Here is an 18,083-nt window from a genome sequence, read left to right as displayed (position 1 = left end):
GACCAGACTGTCTGAAGTTTTAGCTATCAAATACAGAACGGTTTGGTACCACGCTCTTAAGTCCTTTTATGGTGCAACAGACGTTACGTGATTCTCGGCAAATGTATCGATAAGTAATCCAATCACTTGGAGTGCTTCAGTACAACAGAATAGCTTATCATGTCGAAATGTATATTAAACACGGATATTTCTATAGTCCAGGGGTGTAAAACATGCCGGAAGTATTATCTCGCTATCTGGATAGTCTTTTTCGATGTAAAACTAGATCCAAAGCTTTAAAAGTTTTACATACGTGATTTGCGTCACTCGTTTTGAAGTGAAAAGTGCTGCTCTTGAACCAAATGGGTGCTTCCTTTTGTAACTGAAATTAGTTTTCCTGGTTCAGAACAAAAGCTACATAATAAAAGCATACACTTAGCGCAGGAGCAGCTGATTTCGCCACGGAAGGTGCGATCGAAACTAATGACGCGAAAAGCACACAGCAAAATTTGAAAGCTTTTATCCACTTGATCGTCAGAGTGGCTTTGGAAACAGGATTACACTATTAGTAGCAACTGATTGAGGACGGGTCACTCACAGCAAAGTTGGGACAAGCTTGTACTCGATCGCACTCTAATGTTGGAAATAGTGGATGGGCACAGTCTGCTAATAAACAGCTGCGCTGTTATGCATACACATTTATTAATTAATTTATTGATTTACGTGCCATCAAATGTAAGATGCGCGGTTCAGTGGCTCTGGCAAACCGTGCGAACCACTTCAGAGAAGAGAAGGTTACGGCATAATGTTAGCATACGCACACTGTTGCTACATTAATTGCACCATCATATTTGAGTGACCTACTTCAAGTCGTACATCATAAATTCTTTACACGTGGTTCATTAAAACTGCATGCGTACGTGCATGCAATCACAGCTGAAGAGTTACAATTAATCAAGTCGTCTGTCATTGGTTCCTAAATTACGCTACCTTATAATACGTAATAATCATGACAAAATTTGTCGCACAACCTCATTTAGCATTATTTGGATCCCATTTATAAGCCTGGTATTAGAACGGAACAACATTGTATTCCAATCTTCTTCGCCTTTACCCATTTCTCTATAGGTTGGGCGTTGTTACAGTAGTTATGGCAATGTTAGTCTTAGCTGCTGGCCAGGTGCTCTTCCTTACGCTGACACTCTCCGTCTCCCCGGGAAGGAACTAGGGTGAACCATCTGTCTGCGTCTACAGTAATCCTCATTTTCAGGAGTGAGAACGTTCTCATGTTTACGTATCGTGTACCTGAGGCGACCTTGGGTTCAAAAATGGTTCTGAGCACTATCTGACTTAACATACGAGGTCATCAGTCCCCTAGAACGTAGAACTAGTTACACCTAACTAACCTAAGGACATCACGCACATCCATGCCCGCGGCAGGATTCGAACCTGCGACCGTAGCGGTCTCGCGTTTCCAGACTGCAGCGCCTAGAACCGCACGGCCACTTCGGCCGGCGCGATCGTGGGTATCAGCCGCATATTTGCCTAGCCGGATGTGGGAAACCGCTTGAAAACAACGTCCAAGTTGCGCAGAACATCGGTACCTGCCGTTAATCCCCTGGGCGAATTCGATCAGTAGCTAGCACGCCTCTGACGTTTAAGACCCCTGACTATCCACACGTGTAAAGATGCTGTCCTGATCATTAACGTAAACGTTTTCTTGCTAAATAATACACTTCTGAGTATAGAGTACTAGTGTAAGAGTGTCAGGGGTACACACTGTTCTCCACATTTCCTACGGCCTGCTTTCCTTATGTCATGTGACCTAAAGTTATCTTCTCAAGCGTCTTTAAAATTTTGCTGCCCAACCAGTTTCGTAGGACATGCAAGGAATGTCAGACCACATAATCAGTCTGTACATCCACATACGTGGCACGTCTCAACATATTCATATTAACCATGGCAATTGTTTAGGAAATTAATGTTCTAAACTACTACTTCTTACTTAGGGTGTTAAATTTACTGAGTTTGCTTTTGCTTAATGTACTGAGCTGGCTTTGTCATTTGGGTGTCTCCTTACTACATTTTGATTTCATTTGGTTTACGAATAACAATGGCTAGAAAATAGTTGAGTCTGTCTCAATATGCTAGATCAGCTAAAAGACTGAAGACTGTGCGGTATCAAGACTCCAATGAAGATCGTGAGGCGAGGCTTGCTGCAGCTCGAGAACATCAGGCATTAACTCGCTCTTCGGAAATACCTATCCAAAGCGCCGCCTGATGCGACGCTGATAGAGAGCGTCATGCATCATCTCGCTCCTCACGACAGATTAAAAACAAGTGGTCCAGCCATAGACACTAGCCGTGTGAGGCTGAGGTACGCGATTGTTTAAATACATTTTAAAAACCTTATTGTAGTAGTTAGAATGCTTCAAATGGCTCTGAGCGCTATGGGAACTTACAACTACTTAAACCTAACTAACCTAAAGACATCACACACATCCATGCCCGAGGCGGGATTCGAACCTGCGACCGTAGCGGTCGCTCGGGTCCAGACTGTAGCGCCTAGAACCGCTCGGCCACTCCGGCCGGCTGTAGTAGTTATTGTTGTCAGTTCTTTATGGGGCTTGTGAGTAAGCCACATCTTGAAATGAGGTTATTGACTTACGCATTTCTAGTGAGGTTTTTAGTTTCTCTTACGTTATCGGTGTAGCAGTGTTTGTATGTATTCCTGTCTCTGATATTATTCTACGTGTCTGTGGTGTTTTGTAGCTAGGTTTGTGTTCTGCTGTACCTTGTCCTGGTGCGTGTTTGCCCCATCTTCTGTTTTTATTTATTTATTTACACGTCAAGTTATGTAGGACCAATTTGAGGAGCAAATCTGCAAGGTGTGGAACGTGTCAGTACATGAAATTACAACATAAAAGTAGTAACACATAAAAATAAAATATTTATGAACTCAAAAAAGTCAATCCATAAGTTTAAGTAAACTCAATCAACAATATAACATAAGAATCAGCTTAAGTTTTCAACGAACTCCTCAACAGAATAAAAGGAGTGACCCATGAGGAAACTTCAGTTTCGATTTGAAAGCGTTTGGATTACTGCAAAGATTTTTAAATTCTTGTGGTAGCTTATTGAAAATGAATGCAGCAGTATACTGCACACCTTTCTGCACAAGATTTAAGCAAGTCCGATTCAAATGCAGGCTGGATTTATGCCGAGTATTGACTGAATGAAAGATGCTTATTCTTGAGTACAACCTGATATTGTTAACAAGGAACGACAGTAAAGAATATATATTGAGAGGCCAATGTCAAAACACCGAGACTAGTGAAAAGGGGTCGACAAGAGGTTCGCGAACTTACACCGCTTACTGCCCGAAGTGCCCGTTTCTGACCCAAAAATATCCTTTTAGAATGGGAAGAGTTACCCCAGAATATAATACCAGACGACATAAGCGAATAAAATAAGCAAAGTAGATTAATTTTCGTGCCGAACGATCACTGATTTCAGATACCTTTCTAACAGTAAAAAAGTCTCTGAACAGGGTCCTGAATGTGGGCTTTCCACTACAGTTTATTATACATCTGAACACCTATAAATTTGAACTGTTCATTTTCAGTAATCATATGCCCATTCTGTGAAATTAAAAGCTGAATTTTGTTGAATTATGTGTTAGAAACTGTAAAAACGGACTCTTACATTGATTTAGAGTTAGTTTATTTTCTACAAGCAGTGAACTTGTGTCATGGACTGCAGTATTTGAAACCGAGACAATGTTGCTCACAACATCCTTTACTACCAAGGTCCTCAACAAACAGAAATATATTAGAATTAAACGTAATACTAGAGGACATATCATTTATATAAATAAGGAACAGGAGTGACCCCAACACTGATCCCTGGGGCACCCCCCATTTGACCGTACCCCGCTCAGACCCCACATTACGGCCACTGTATCACTATGAGATATTTCATTTTGTGTATTATCACTTCTGTCATGATCCTACATCAAACAGTGTTACACTCTAATCTGCACACGTCATAGCTAAAAATAATATGGGAGTGAATTTATCTTTAAAAGAACTATTTAATATTGTCCATTTTAAGGCAGTGAGTTAGCAGTTCTTATAATTTAAAAGTAAAACTGGTATCTTTCAGTGGTTTTTGTTTCCTATACATAACTCAACAACGCGTTTCGAGAGACAGTGCTCTCATCATCAGGTTGTCAAATTCAGCTCATGATTGTTAAAACACATTTGTGGCATTCGTCAAACAAAAGAGAATTAAATCGTGTTGGACTGAACGTTCTGCTCTTACATCAAAATGGTCAACTTCTGTTAGCGGCCGTCGCATCGCTCTCCGCACCAGATATCAGGCACTGTCTTCGTAATCAGCTGCGGGATCCATGAGTGAGAAGTTGACGCTTCTACATATGTCCGGGACTTACCGTAAGCTGACATGTCCGAGGTACTATGGAGTAAGCGCAGTACTGGTTCAACCATATTTCTGTTCTATTGGTCTCCTGCTTTTCCTCATTTCCAATGATGCTACTTGCATCTATCTGTTTTGTCAAAGAAGTGTCGCAGATTTATAATTATGGATCTGCTCTAAAATAATTATAAATAGCCGTTAAGAAAATCTCGCTCCGTTAAGAATATTATCGCGTTTATTTTCGTGATTGGCAATAACCAGGTCTAGCAACACGTAGAGTATTCGTCCTTTCTTTTCTATGTGCGGGATTTCTATGTCATATTCAATCCCTTAAGAGGATGGCTTGTTTCGTGCATTTGGTTCCCAACAGTTGATTTTCGCAATTACTTTGCGTGTAAGCATCTTTATATTCCACATATATGACTGAAAATGTTCTTACTGTCTGCATCATAGAACACGTAATGTATTTTATGCAGTCCTTATATTCTGAAATTGTTTACCGTTTTGTCAGCATCATGAGCCATCAGATTATTTGTCTGCAAAGCTAATTTTGACACTGCAAGGTTTAAAAATGCTCGCAAACTTTAGCGAGACTGGGCACAGTGACTACGTTCATTTTTACCTTGCCATCCGATGATCTTTTCGCACCGCGGTGAGCGACGTTTCGACCTCCAGGACGTCTTCATCGTCAGGACATCAGAATTCACAGGCCGTGTGACAGGCAGTTAGAGCGCCGCCCGCCCTCGCCCGCTCCGAGTCGCTCCCTTTCTCAGATAACGCGCCCGGCCGCCGCTAAATGTTCCTCTACTTAGCCGTGATTTATTAAAAAAATTTTCTCTCCCAGGGCGGGTGCTCGCGCTCCAGCCGCGACCTCTCCCGACGCGGCGCCACTTACCGCGGCCGTTTAGATACTATCTCGGTAATTGCCTTCGGGAGATAATTCTATCGGCCTCTCCTTTAAAAAGGTACCAAGTTCCGCTGATAATAATAATACCCCGAGACTGGAGTAGCCGTAGCCGGGGAATTACGGCCTTCAGGCGACAGAGATAGCGCCGCCCTGGGGAGGATGAAACCTCGCGTCGTCACGGCAACGAGCCGTACCAGTCGCACACCGGTGCCCTCTGGACAAGCGTGCGATTGATGGGAACCAGAAGTATGTGGACTGTGATCACTAAGGGGAAGAGCCGACAAGAGAGCCCGGAAATATCTGGCGGTTATAATTAAACTGCCGGTGTTTCGAGTGCTGCAGTGCGTACTGTATACACAACAGGACGCTGAAACATAGTAGATAGTTCCACTTTCTGCCAGCTGCTGAAAATATGGCGCTATAAGCAGTCAGAATGTGATGTGGCTGCAGGAAAACGGGAGAAACGATCAAACCCATGATAACGATGGTTCTGGCGGTTTTTTATGACATGATCACAAGTTACAACGTGTTCAATATAGCCTCGCGACTCCACAAAATGCTGCATCCGTAACTCGGCATAATCGACAGTTGCTCACAGCATCAGCGATATACAGTATGTGGTAAAAAGTATCGGTACACCTGGCTGAAAATTACTTACAAGTTCGTGGCGCCTTCCATCGATAATGCTGGAATTCAGTATGGTATGGGCCTCACTTAGCCTGGATGTCATCTCCCACTCTCGCAGGCATACCTTCAATCAGGTGCTGGAAGGTTTCTTAGGGAATGGCAGCCCATTCTTCACGGAGTGCTGCACTGAGGAAAGGTATCGATGCCGGTGGGTGAGGCCTGGCGCATAGTCGGCGTTAGATAACATCTTAAAGGCGTTCTATAGGATTCAGGTCAGGACTTTGTGCGGGCCAGTCCATTACAGGAATGTTAGTGACGTGTAACCACTCCACTACAGGTCGTGCATTATGAATAGGTGCTCGATCATGTTGAAAGATGCAATCGCCATCACCGAATTGCTCTTCAACAGTGGGAAGCAAGAAGGTGCTAAAAACACCAGTGTAGGCCTGTGCTGTAATAGTGCCACGCAAAACAACAAGCGGTGCAAGCCCCCTCCGTGGAAAACACGACCACACCATAACACCACCGCCGCTGAATTTTACTCTTGCCACAACACACGTTGGCAGATGACGTTCAACGGGAATTCGCCATACCCACACCCCGCCATCGTATCGCCACATTGTTTACCGTGATTCGTCACTCCACACCAAGTTTTTACACTGCACAGTAGTCCAATGTTTACGATCCTTACACCAAGCCAGGTGTCGTTTGCCATTTACCGGCGTGATGTGTGGCTTATGAGCAGCCGCTCGACCATGAAATCCAAATTTTCTCACCTCCCACCTAACTGTCATAGTACTTGCAGGAGATCCTGATGCAGTTTGGAATTCATATGTGATGATCTGGATAGATGTCTCCTATTACGACCCCGTTCAACTGTCGGCAGTCTCCGTCAGTCAGTAGACGAGGTCGGCCTGTACGCTTTTGTGCTGTACGTGTCCCTTCCCGTTTCTTCTTCACTATAACATCGAAAACAGCGGATTTAGGGATGTTTAGGAGGGTGGAAATCTCACACAAACTGTTTGCTTTATCCAACCCAACGCACCTTCAAAGACAAGGAGCGAAATTTTCATAGTCTCTCATCGCTTCACACAAACTGTTAATCCTACAAAAAAAAAAGTGAACTGGACCTTTCTGTAAGAAATTTAAAATAGTTAAATTTTGTATTGGAGTACATTTTCGCTGGAGGCCATAGTTTTCGAATTATTCAAGAAACGCAAAAGTGATCTTCACATGCGGTTTATCTTGAATAACTTGAACGCTGTGGCCTTCAGCGAAAATGTATCTCAGTACAAAATTTAACTACATTAAATTTGCTATAAAAAATTTCTGTTCATTTTTTCTGTGGGAATAATAGTTTGCGCATAGTGCACGAAAGAATATGAAAATCTCGAGCATGGTTTTTTAAGATGATGCGGGTTGCATAAAACGCATTGGCAGGGGCAGCTGAGACACTTCACATTTGGGCCCTTCCTGACTTGCTATGTGCAGCACAAGGCATTATCACAGGTTTGTTGTAGCTTGTTTTATTTCGCCCTTATTTACATCCATTCTGTCAGAATGGGCTCTAGTCCGCTCATTAGACCAAGCTGTTCTGGACTTCTTGGGTTTTCTGTTTGATATATCAAGCTGTGTGATTGTTGCTTCCTTCAAGTCTTCTTTTAACGAACCGATCAATTTTAGTGTTTCAGTTTTAGCTTTATTGCAGGTTTGGTAGAATTCCACAACTCGTCTAGTTAATATGGTTGGTTCCAGTACTTTAATATGCCCTTAGAATTTTACAGTATGGGTTTTCATACCCAAATAAAACTATACGCATTATAAATTACAGTTCTCGGCTGCGTTTTTGTGTCTGTATGTGAAAGCTAATGGCAGGAACTGCTGTAGGGATTTTGATACGGTTTTCGCCAATAGATTGATTGACGAGGAAGTTTTGGGTAAGCTACCCTTGCAGTGCTTCCTAGTAGCTCGGTACGGGCTTTTGTTAAAGTTTCGAGAACATACCTTCACCGAAGAGTCAAGCAGTATATTGCTCCCTCCCACGTATATCTCGCGAAGAGACCATGAGGATAAAATCAGAGAGATTAGAGCCCACACAGAAGCATACCGATAATCCTTCTTTCCACGAACAATACGAGACTGGAATAGAAGGGAGAACCGATAGAGGTACTCAGGGTACCCTCCGCCACACACCGTCAAGTGGCTTGCGGAGGATGGATGTAGATGTAGAGTAGATGTAGATGTAAATTTTGTGCAATGGTGGACTCACCCTGTGCATATTGTCCGCTACCCCAGACACGTAGTCCGGCCGCAGACAATTGGTGTAACACTGCGAAGCTGGCGTGGGTCGCTAGTAAATCAATAAATAAATGAGTAGTGTCATCCAGGGTAAGATATAGTGGACATGGGCGTCGGTAACAGGGAGACAGACGCGAAGAAGCCGCTTCTGCGGCCCCGCCCAAGACGCGTAAGTCACAGGGGATACCAGAGGGAGGATGGAGAGGGGGGTGAGGGCAGAGATGTCCGTTGCAGGGACCTCGCGTGCGCGTGTATAGTGGGCGGAGCCGCGCCGAGAAGTCGCCGCCATTTGTTCTCGATAAACATCTCCTCGGCGCGGAGGGCGCGGCGCGCCTTCTTGCAGCGCAGTGTCTGGCGGCGTGTTTGTCCTGCTGCCGGGTCGCTAGGGGCAGCACACCTGCGCGAGCCGCCGCATTATGTCCCGCGGCCACAACACGATAATGAAGAGGACGCTTCCGTCCACATCTGCATATCTAGCCCGTGCGCCATTGTGTACATGCGATTGCGTACCATTTTTAGATGCTACACTCTCTCTCTCTCTCATTCGCAAATGGAGCTAACGACATAAGAATTTCTGCATGCTTCTGTATACAGGCTGACATATTGTGTCTGCACAAATGCTCCGATAGACACCATTTTGCCGTGGCCTTCTCCACCAGACATCACGGCGCCTAGAGTATCAGCAACCAAACTGACAGCCTGCAGCCACGGGTTGCCCGGTTCGCAGGCACACCGAAGCACTAAAAAACCGACATGCAATATTGATAAACTGCCACAACAACAACAACAACACAGCAAAGGCACCATCGGCCACCAGGGGCCACTACCGGCCCACATAAACGTAAGGAAGAGGTCGCTGCAGATCCCAGAACTATTTTCACACCTCAAACCATGTGATGGAAAATAGTTCCGAGGTACTCATCCGCCGAAGCGCTACAAAGGCCAGCGCTCGGCTGCACATCGGCAGTTCATCGCCAGCATACGAGGATAGCTGCCGCCCTGGCAGCTCGGCTTGGATCTTCTCGCTGATCTCTGGATTAGGCTTGATATTTCGGATAAGTCTCTGGCGGAGACTAGTAGGAAATTATTTCAGTTGTTTTCTATATTATTCTTGTATGTAGTTGTGATTCGAAGACGGATCACTTGCCGATTTGTTTTGGTTAATGGAACAGTTCAATAAATTGTTTTCAGACTTTGATCGTTAGTTTCTTGTGCTTATGCAGACATATCACATACGGTGCTCGGCAAGGGGACCATGTACTAGTCACTCTCTCTCCTGTACCAGTCATAAATAAGACGAGGAGAAAACGGCCGTCTATATGCTTCCATGCGAGCCCTGATTTATCTTGTCTTCGCGGTCATTACGCGAAATGTATATTTGTGACACTAGTGTCGTTCTGCAGTCTCTCGCAAATGCCGGCTCCCAAAATTTTCGGAATAGTGTTTAGCGAAACGAACGACATCTTCCCACCAATGACTCCCATCCGAGTTCATGGAACATATCCATAATACATTTACATCTACTAGACTACTCTATAAAAAAATGGTTTAAATGGCTCTGAGCACTATAGGACTTAACTTCTGAGGTCATCAGTCCCCTAGAATCTAGAACTACTTAAACCTAACTAACCTATGGACATCCATGCCCGAGGCAGGATTCGAATCTGCGACCGTAGCGGTCGCGCGGTTCCAGACTGTAGCGCCTAGAACCGCTCGGCCTACTACTCTATAATTCGCGCTTAAGTTCCTGGCACAAGGTTAATCGAACTACTTTCACTCTATTTCTTTACCGTTCCACTCTCGAACAGCGCCTACAGAGAACAAACACCTAATCGTCCCGTGCGATTTCAAATTTATCTTATTTTGTTATGATTATCATTTTTGCCAGTGTAGGTAGGTGCTAGCAAAATACTTTCGCATTCGGAGAAGAAAGATGGTGACTTAAATTTCATGAGAAGGTCCTGCCGCAAGGAAAGAAGACTTTGTTTTAATGATTGGCACTCCAATTCGCATATTATATTCGCGCCACTTTCCTCCTTATTGACCAATAATGCGAAACGTGCTGGCCTTTGAAATTTTCCTAAGTCCTCTGGCAATCATATCTACTAGAGATCCCGTACCACTCAGCAATAATCTAGTAGAGGGCGGACAAGAGTAGTGTACGCAGTCTTTGTAGATGATTTTTTGCATCTTCTAAGCGTTCTACTAATAAAACAAAGTCTATGGTTCTCTTTCTCCAGCATATTTTCAAAGTGATATTTGAACTTTAAGTAATTGTTGTTCCTGGGTAATGAATTGAATTGACAGCCTTTAGATTTCTGAGATTTCTCGTGTAACCCAAAATTAACGCATTTCTTTGCGTTAGTTCTCGGGCTGTTTCCATAATTTTTGTCCAGTTCTTCTATATCTACGTTATCTCTCTATGACGCGTATTGGAAACGAAGTGCCACGTATAAAAGCATCCGTAATACTGAAACTTCGTGGCAGATTAAAACTGTGTGCCAGACCAAGATTCGAACTGCGACCTCTGTCTTTCATGGGGACTAGCTCTAGCGACTGAGCTACCCATGCAAAACCCATGACGCATCCTCACAGCTTTATTTCCGCCAGTACCTCGTCCTTTAGCTTCCAAACTTCGCAGAAGCTCTCCTGCAAAACTTGCAACACTAGCACTCGTGGAAGAAACGATACTGCAGAGACATGGCTTCGCCACAGTCTGGGGGATGCTTCTAAAAAGAAAATTTCACTGTGCCGGTCTGAGGCGTCTTGCCACTGTTCGTACGGCGTCCCCCGTCTCAGGTCAGTCCTCCCTCGGGCATGGGTGTGTGTGTTGCCCTTAAGTTAGATTAACTAGCGTGTAAGCCTAGGTACCGATGACCCTAGGAATTTGGTCGCATGGGTACTTACCACAAATTTCCAGTTTCGCTGTGCACCGGAATGTACGCGGATTGAGTTCGAGTCTCGGTCCGGCACACAGTTTTAGTCTGTCAGGAAGTTTGATACCAGCGCGCACCCCACTGCAGAATGAACTTTCATTCTGAATCGTTAATATTTTTTGATCGCGGGCTAGGGTAGCCTGCCAGCTGACGACCTTCGAGTTACCCGCCCCTGAGTCTCCCAACTCGGTTCTGGTGTTGACGCCGCCTCACCAGCGGCGGATGCCTCCCTAGCGAGTCGCTACGGTGTCAGCTGTAACCGCAGCTGAGCTTCCCGCGGGATAAGATCTGCAGCAGCTGCCGGAGCGAGGTGTGGCGCCGCGCGGCGGGGCTGACTTCGCAGAGATAGGCATCTCCCTCCGCGGCTGCCGCCTCCTCCGAGCCGGTCGGCACCGGAGTCGCCGGCGATAAGGGTCGGCGGAAGACCGCCGTGGCCATTGGGGAAGGACCGCGGTGAAGCCTCCGGGAGGGAAGTGGGCGCTCGGAGCTCCGGCCGGAAGACCCCTGGCAGCCACAACCCTCGCAGAAGGCGGCCTCACAGGAGCCCAGATTCGTCCGCAGCGGACAAGTTACTGTAGTGAATACAAACATTAATCTTCTTCCAGTTTTAAACAAGGCTGACAGCAGCAACAGTAAATAAATTTTCTATAGCCTATAAATACGGCCAACCGGTTGTATAACTTCGTTGTAAAACCCTTGACCGGGTTCAATACCTTTAAGCTTATCCTTCAGAAGGGAAGTCACCTAAATTACATAAAGCAAAATTTTAAACATACTCCTATATCGTCACTTATGTTTACAAATTTAACATCATGTACTTTATGAGACTTCCGTTCTGAAGGATACCCTTAGTGGTACTGAACCGTGGTCAAGGATCCTGGAATAAACTTACAGTCCGTTAAGTAAGAATGTGATGAGCATTATACACAGATGGTAAAAAATATCGCCTTACTTTTTCACAGCCCAATAGGAAGTTTTGTCCTTCTTCCAATGTCCATAATGTATTATTTAACTTTGAATATTTCACTGAGATACACACGATGAGACATGTGTGCAGCTTACGAGTCGTGTTTTGAGGTCGTGTTCCTTTGTAGACATCTCAAAGGTCCGAAAATGACTCGTGCCGCGGCGCCTAAATAAAGGATGAAAGCGCAGTCACTTGTGCAAGAGTAGGTAACACGTTATAAATTGGTTAGAAACGTGGATGACTTTAAGGAACATGGCACAAAAGGTAAAGTGACTCCAAAAGTCTAAAAATTATTAGTAAGCTTTTTCTGCAAACCTATTCTTAACATAGCGTCATGTGCAAGCAAAATTCACGTTGAAACAGCTGTCGGATCAGATTCGACAGATCTGGATGTCTCATCTGCGTGAAAACGAGGAAAGCTTGGTTTCAAGAATGCCACGGAGATGCCAAGCAAATCATCGACGTTGCTGGTGACTGGACGTAATGTCAATTGTAGTTTTCTTTTGTTCATATGTGATGTATATAATTATATGTTTTAGTTTCTTGAGGTAATGAATCAGTAAGGATGCGTGAGTAGCGAGTTGAAGAGGCGAGAAATGTGATTGAAAAATGTACTAAAAGTTGATTTTACCTAATACGCACAGACGGAGACAATGGAGCAGAAACTGGGTCACCAGATAAAACAGATGAGAGGACTTACAGAGAGGAGTTAGTATATAATATTTTGAATACGAACCTACGTATGGAAATGCGCCGTTTACATGCTACGGACGTTTGAAAACATGTTTGCTACGTAGGTATGCAACGGGGTATTCATGGTGAGGGTTGCTTACATCGGATGGAGTGATGTCATTTAACGTCTAGCCTACCTCTTTGATTTGGTTCGACCCTCATTCACTTGCCTGTGAGTGTTGGAGCAACATGGTTGACTACACGTTTGCAGAATACACACTTTTGAATGACGAAGCTCTCGATAATGGAAGAGCTGCTCTTCGCCTTTATCAAGATGATTGTCCACAACGACCGACTCCATACTGCGTCCTTTCGTCCAGTTACGGAACGCTTTCGCGAAAGGATACATTTAGCGCCAGCAGGCGTGACTGTGGTACTCCAAGAAGTCGTCGGGCACCCAGATTGGAACGGGTCGTACTGCATCTCGTCGAAAAGAATGCGTCAACGAGTACGCCAGCCATTTCTTTGGCTATTAATTAATGAATGGAATAGTAAAATAGGTGATGTTCTTAGTCATTACTTGTAAAAGTGGTCGCGTTACCGACATGTTTTCAAAAGGTTGTAGCGGGAAAACGGTACCTTCAAAATACACTACTGGCCATTAAAATTGCTAGACCAAGAAGAAATGCAGATAGTAAACGGGTATTCATTGGAATAATATATTATGCTAGAACTGACATGTGATGACATTTTCACGCAATTTGAGTGCATATATCCTAAGAAATCATTACCCAGAGCTACCACCTCTGACGGTAATAAAGGCCTTGATACGCCTGGGCATTGGGTCAAACTGAGCTTGGATGCCGCTTCAACACGATACCACAGTTCGTCAAGAGTAGTGACTGGCGTATTGTAACGAGGCAGTTCCTCGACCACCATTGACCAGACGTTTTCAATTGGTGAGAGATCTGGAGAATGTGCTGGCCAGGGCAGCAGTCGAACATTTTCTGTATCCAGAAAGGCCCATACAGTACCTGCAACATGCGGTCGTGCATTCTGCTGCTAAAATGTAGGGTTTCGCAGGGATCGAATGAAGGGTAGAGCCACGGGTCGTAACACATCTGAAATGTAACGTCCACTGTTCAAAGTGCCGTCAATGCGAACAAGAGGTGACCGATACGTGTAACCAATGGCACCCCATACCATCACGCCGGGTGCTACGCCAATATGGCAATGATGAATACACGCTTTCAATGTGCGTTCACCGCGATGTCGCCAAACACGGATGCAACCATGATGATGCTGTAAACAGAACCTGGATTCATCCGAGAAAATGACTTTTTTGCCTTTCGTGGACCCAGGTTCGTCGTTGAGTACACCATCACAGCAGACGCTCCTGTCTGTGATGCAGCGTCAAGGGTAACCGCAGCCATCGACTCCGAGCTGATAGTCCATGCTGCTGCAAACGTCGTCGAACTGTTCGTGCAGATGGTTGTTGTCTTGCAAACGTCCCCATCTGTTGATTCGGGGATCGAGACCTGGCTGCACGATCCGTTACAGTCGTCTCGACCGCTTGTGATACGAGGCCGTTGGGATCCAGCACGGCATTCCGTATTACCCTCCTGAACCCACCGATTCCATATTCTGCTAACAGTCATTGGATCTCGACCAACGCGCGCAGCAATGTCTCGATACGATAAACCGCAATCGCGATAGGTTACAATCCGACCTTGGTCAAAGTCGTAAACGTGATGGTATGCATTTTTCCTCCTTACACGAAGCATCACAACAACGTTTCACCAGGCAACGCCGGTCAACTGCTGTTTGTGTATGAGAAATCGGTTGGAAACTCTCCTGATGTCAGCACGTTGTAGGTGTCGCCACCGGCGCCAACCTTGTGTGAATGCTCGGAAAAGCTAATCATTTGGATATCATAGCATCTTCTTCCTGTCGTTTAAATATCGCGTGTGTAGCACGTCAGCTTCGTGGTGTAGCAATTTCAATGGCCAGTAGTGTATTGTCTAGTCGCACCCCTTCACAAGTCCTAGAAGTTTGTAATGGGAATTTCCGTACATTCAATACACAGATTCATACACGGCTTTAATAACGTCATCTTTCAACAAGGTTGGATAATGTAGAGTTGAAGATGCAAAAATTGTGATTGAGATAAATACTAGAAAATTAGAGACGACGCTGGTTTCATTGAGTGTGCAGAGACATAGAGAGTATACCTGAGACTGGATCATCACGTCACACGAGTGAGAAGTTTCGTGACCTGAGAAAGAGAAATTACGAGGAATACTGGAGACTGGTGGACGAGTGGCCGGCATTCCTGACCGGCTGGTCCTATTATAAGGCGCGTTCACGCGAAATAAATCGTCGGCTGTGATTCTGATGGACATTGTCTGCGGGCGCCCCCCGTCGGAAACTTAATAACGGCGGGCGGTGCGCGCAGGCGTGTGTGCCGGTGCCCTCTGCCGCTGCCGCTGCGCGCGCACGTAGCGCTGGGGGGATCCCCGGATTCCGACGTCGAATTTGGGCCCATTCCGCACGTGCCTGCAGCGGGCCTGCAGCGGGCCTCGCCGCGACGCCACTATTGTGCGTGGCCAATTACGGCAGCCGGGGCCGCGGGGCGTCTGAGGACCCAGCCAGCGCACAGTGGGACGGCCGCCGACGGTGCACTGCGCGGAAGCGGCCGCCTAGTACCGAGTTGAATGGCTGTAGCTAACATCCTGCACAGATCTTCCCAAATCTCACTATCCGCTTCGAGAAGTTGTTAGTAGGGCACATTACGTACAGTTCCTACACGTCCTCAACCACGGGGAGGCCAAGACGTCTTCTCAGCTATGTAGCTTAGAAATGTCCACACACTACCTTACTTCCTGTCCTGACTGTCCACCGAATTCATCTTTTGCCATCGTAATGGTGTCAAGTATCATGAAAGATTAACGACGGAAAGGGGCAGCACAACTCTACTTAAGGCGGGTAGGACGTCAAACGGGCCGACTTGGAGCAGGAGAGGCACCACGGGACATTTTATTTTCTACTGTCTATACTTTTACAAATAAATTCATAAAACTTTGTCAGCATGACGGGGAAGGATTCAGGATTCACGCTCATAGCAGTGGAAGTGCAAAAACATAACAAAATTTTATCAGTTTTTCACTTACTGCTGGCTGCATTTGTTGCTATAGGTACATTTTTCTTCAGGGGTAAGAGAGATTCTATGATGAATTTTACACAGCATACAAACATACATACGTGCGTATGAAACTCTAAAATTTTCCAAATCTATTAAAAACTGTGGTAAAAATTGAGATAATTTACTAAAAATTTGATTTTTTTCTAAACATAAAGTTTAAAACGTAACAGCTCATTCATTTTTTCATAAATTAAATAGATTTTAGAGTTACAGACACCTGTAAGCATGGTTTGTATGCTGTGCAAAATTCATCGAACAGTCTCTGTTACTTATGAAGGAAAGTGTACCTATAGCAACAAATGCAGCCAATAGTAAGTGAAAAAATGATGATATTTCACGTGTAAAAAAAATTATTTTGTTATGTTTTTGGACTTCCGCTGCTACGAGTGTGTATCCTGAATCCTTCCTGGTCATGCTGACAAAGTTTTATGAATTTACTTGTAAAAATATAGACAGTGGAAATTAAAATGTCCCGTGGTGCCTCTCCTGCTCCATGTCGGCCCGTTTGACGTCCTACCCCAGTTAAATGAGTGTCAACTGAAGACTCAGTTAATTGATAAAGATCCACAACTACAGGGTTACTCATACGTCCGTCTGGGTCCTTCAGGACTTATACGAGAAAACTAAAAGATATGCAGAAAATATAGACGTATTGGTGGATAGAGTATCTGTCCAAGTTTCTCACTCATAGTACAAGTGCTCAATATGGTCACCGTTTGTGATGTTTCCATAGGTGCGCAGGAGCCTGTGTGTGCGGTTCATTAAGTTACTGCTGCTGCTACAACAGCGAAAATCTGTTCGCTGTGTTACCTGCCTGAAGGCGCGAACTAATTCGATGCCGCAGTACGGAGTGGATGATTTGTCTACATCAGGATTTTCCTAAATGTGTTCCGCGTACCATTGGTGTTGCACGGAAAGTGAATAAGTGCCACCCCTCCCCCTCCCCCCTAAAAAAAAACTATTAACAAGATGGCGGCTTTTAACGTCACTTTCAGGATTTTTGTTAACCTTCACAATAAACAAGGTGTGCCATCAAAATACCACAATTCTCAAAGTGCTCAGTCAAAGGAAAGTTTGGAGAACCCCTGGTCTCCAGTGTCTCACGCGGCTAACCCTTAGTGTGTAAGTAGGCTGTTTAGGTTTTTTTTATTGGTAACGCCACGTAGCGCTCTGTATGAAAATCACTGACTGTGCTGTGTGCAGTCTGTGGCTGGTTTTCATTGTTTTTTGCTGTTGTATTGTTGGGCAGCTGGAAGTGAACAGCGCGTAGCGTTGCGCAGTTGGAGGTAAGCCGCCAGCAGTGGTGGATGTGGGGAGAGAGATGGCAGAGTTTTGAGAGCGAATGATCTGAACGTGTGTCCATCAGAGACAGTAAATTTGTCTGACTGAATGTCATTAACTGTTAATATATATCATGACTTTTGAACACTATTAAGGTAAATGCATTGTTTGTTCTCTATCAAAATCTTTCATTTGCTAACTATGCCTATCAGTAGTTAGTCCCTTCACTATCTTTTATTTAGCTGCCAGTAGTGGCGCTCGCTGTAGTGCAGTAGTTCGAGTAACGAAGATTTTTGTGAGTTAAGTGATTCATGAAAGGTATATGTTATTGTTAGTCAGAACCATTCTTCTGTAGGTATTTTGAGAGTCAGATTGCGTTGCGATAAAAATATTTTGTCTCAGTTTAAGCACAGTCATTTATAATTTTGCTAAGGGGATAAGGGGACGTTTCAAGTGGTGCGTTCTGCAAGCATTCCAAGGCGCGTATTGCGAATATGTGTCGTTTTCAGACATTTATACCTCAGTCGGTCCACAGCTCGTGATCTAGTGGCTAGCGTTGCTGCCTCTGGATCACGGGGTCCAGGGTTCGATTCCCGGTCGGGTTGGAGATTTTCTCTGCCCGGGGACTGAGTGTTTGTGTTGTCCTGATCATTTCATCGTCATCGTCCTCATCGTTCGAGACAGCGGCTTTACACGACTGTGAAAAAAATTGGACTGTGAAAAAATTGGGACTTTGTACGGGCGCTGATGACCGCGCAGTTGTACGCCCCACAAACC

At 44.9% G+C, this 18,083-nt stretch overlaps 1 protein-coding gene across 1 annotated transcript in view; it reads left to right on the top strand.

Annotated features, from left to right (window-relative positions):
- Positions 1-18,083, top strand: part of LOC126282169 (teneurin-m) — a 1,262,550-nt gene that overhangs the window by 921,065 nt on the left and 323,402 nt on the right. The window lies entirely within an intron of this gene.

Source organism: Schistocerca gregaria, chromosome 7, assembly GCF_023897955.1.
Source record: "Schistocerca gregaria isolate iqSchGreg1 chromosome 7, iqSchGreg1.2, whole genome shotgun sequence".
Lineage (NCBI taxonomy): Eukaryota > Metazoa > Arthropoda > Insecta > Orthoptera > Acrididae > Schistocerca > Schistocerca gregaria.
The sequence above is the reverse complement of the archived record's forward strand: the minus strand, read 5'-3'. Positions and strand labels throughout refer to the sequence as shown.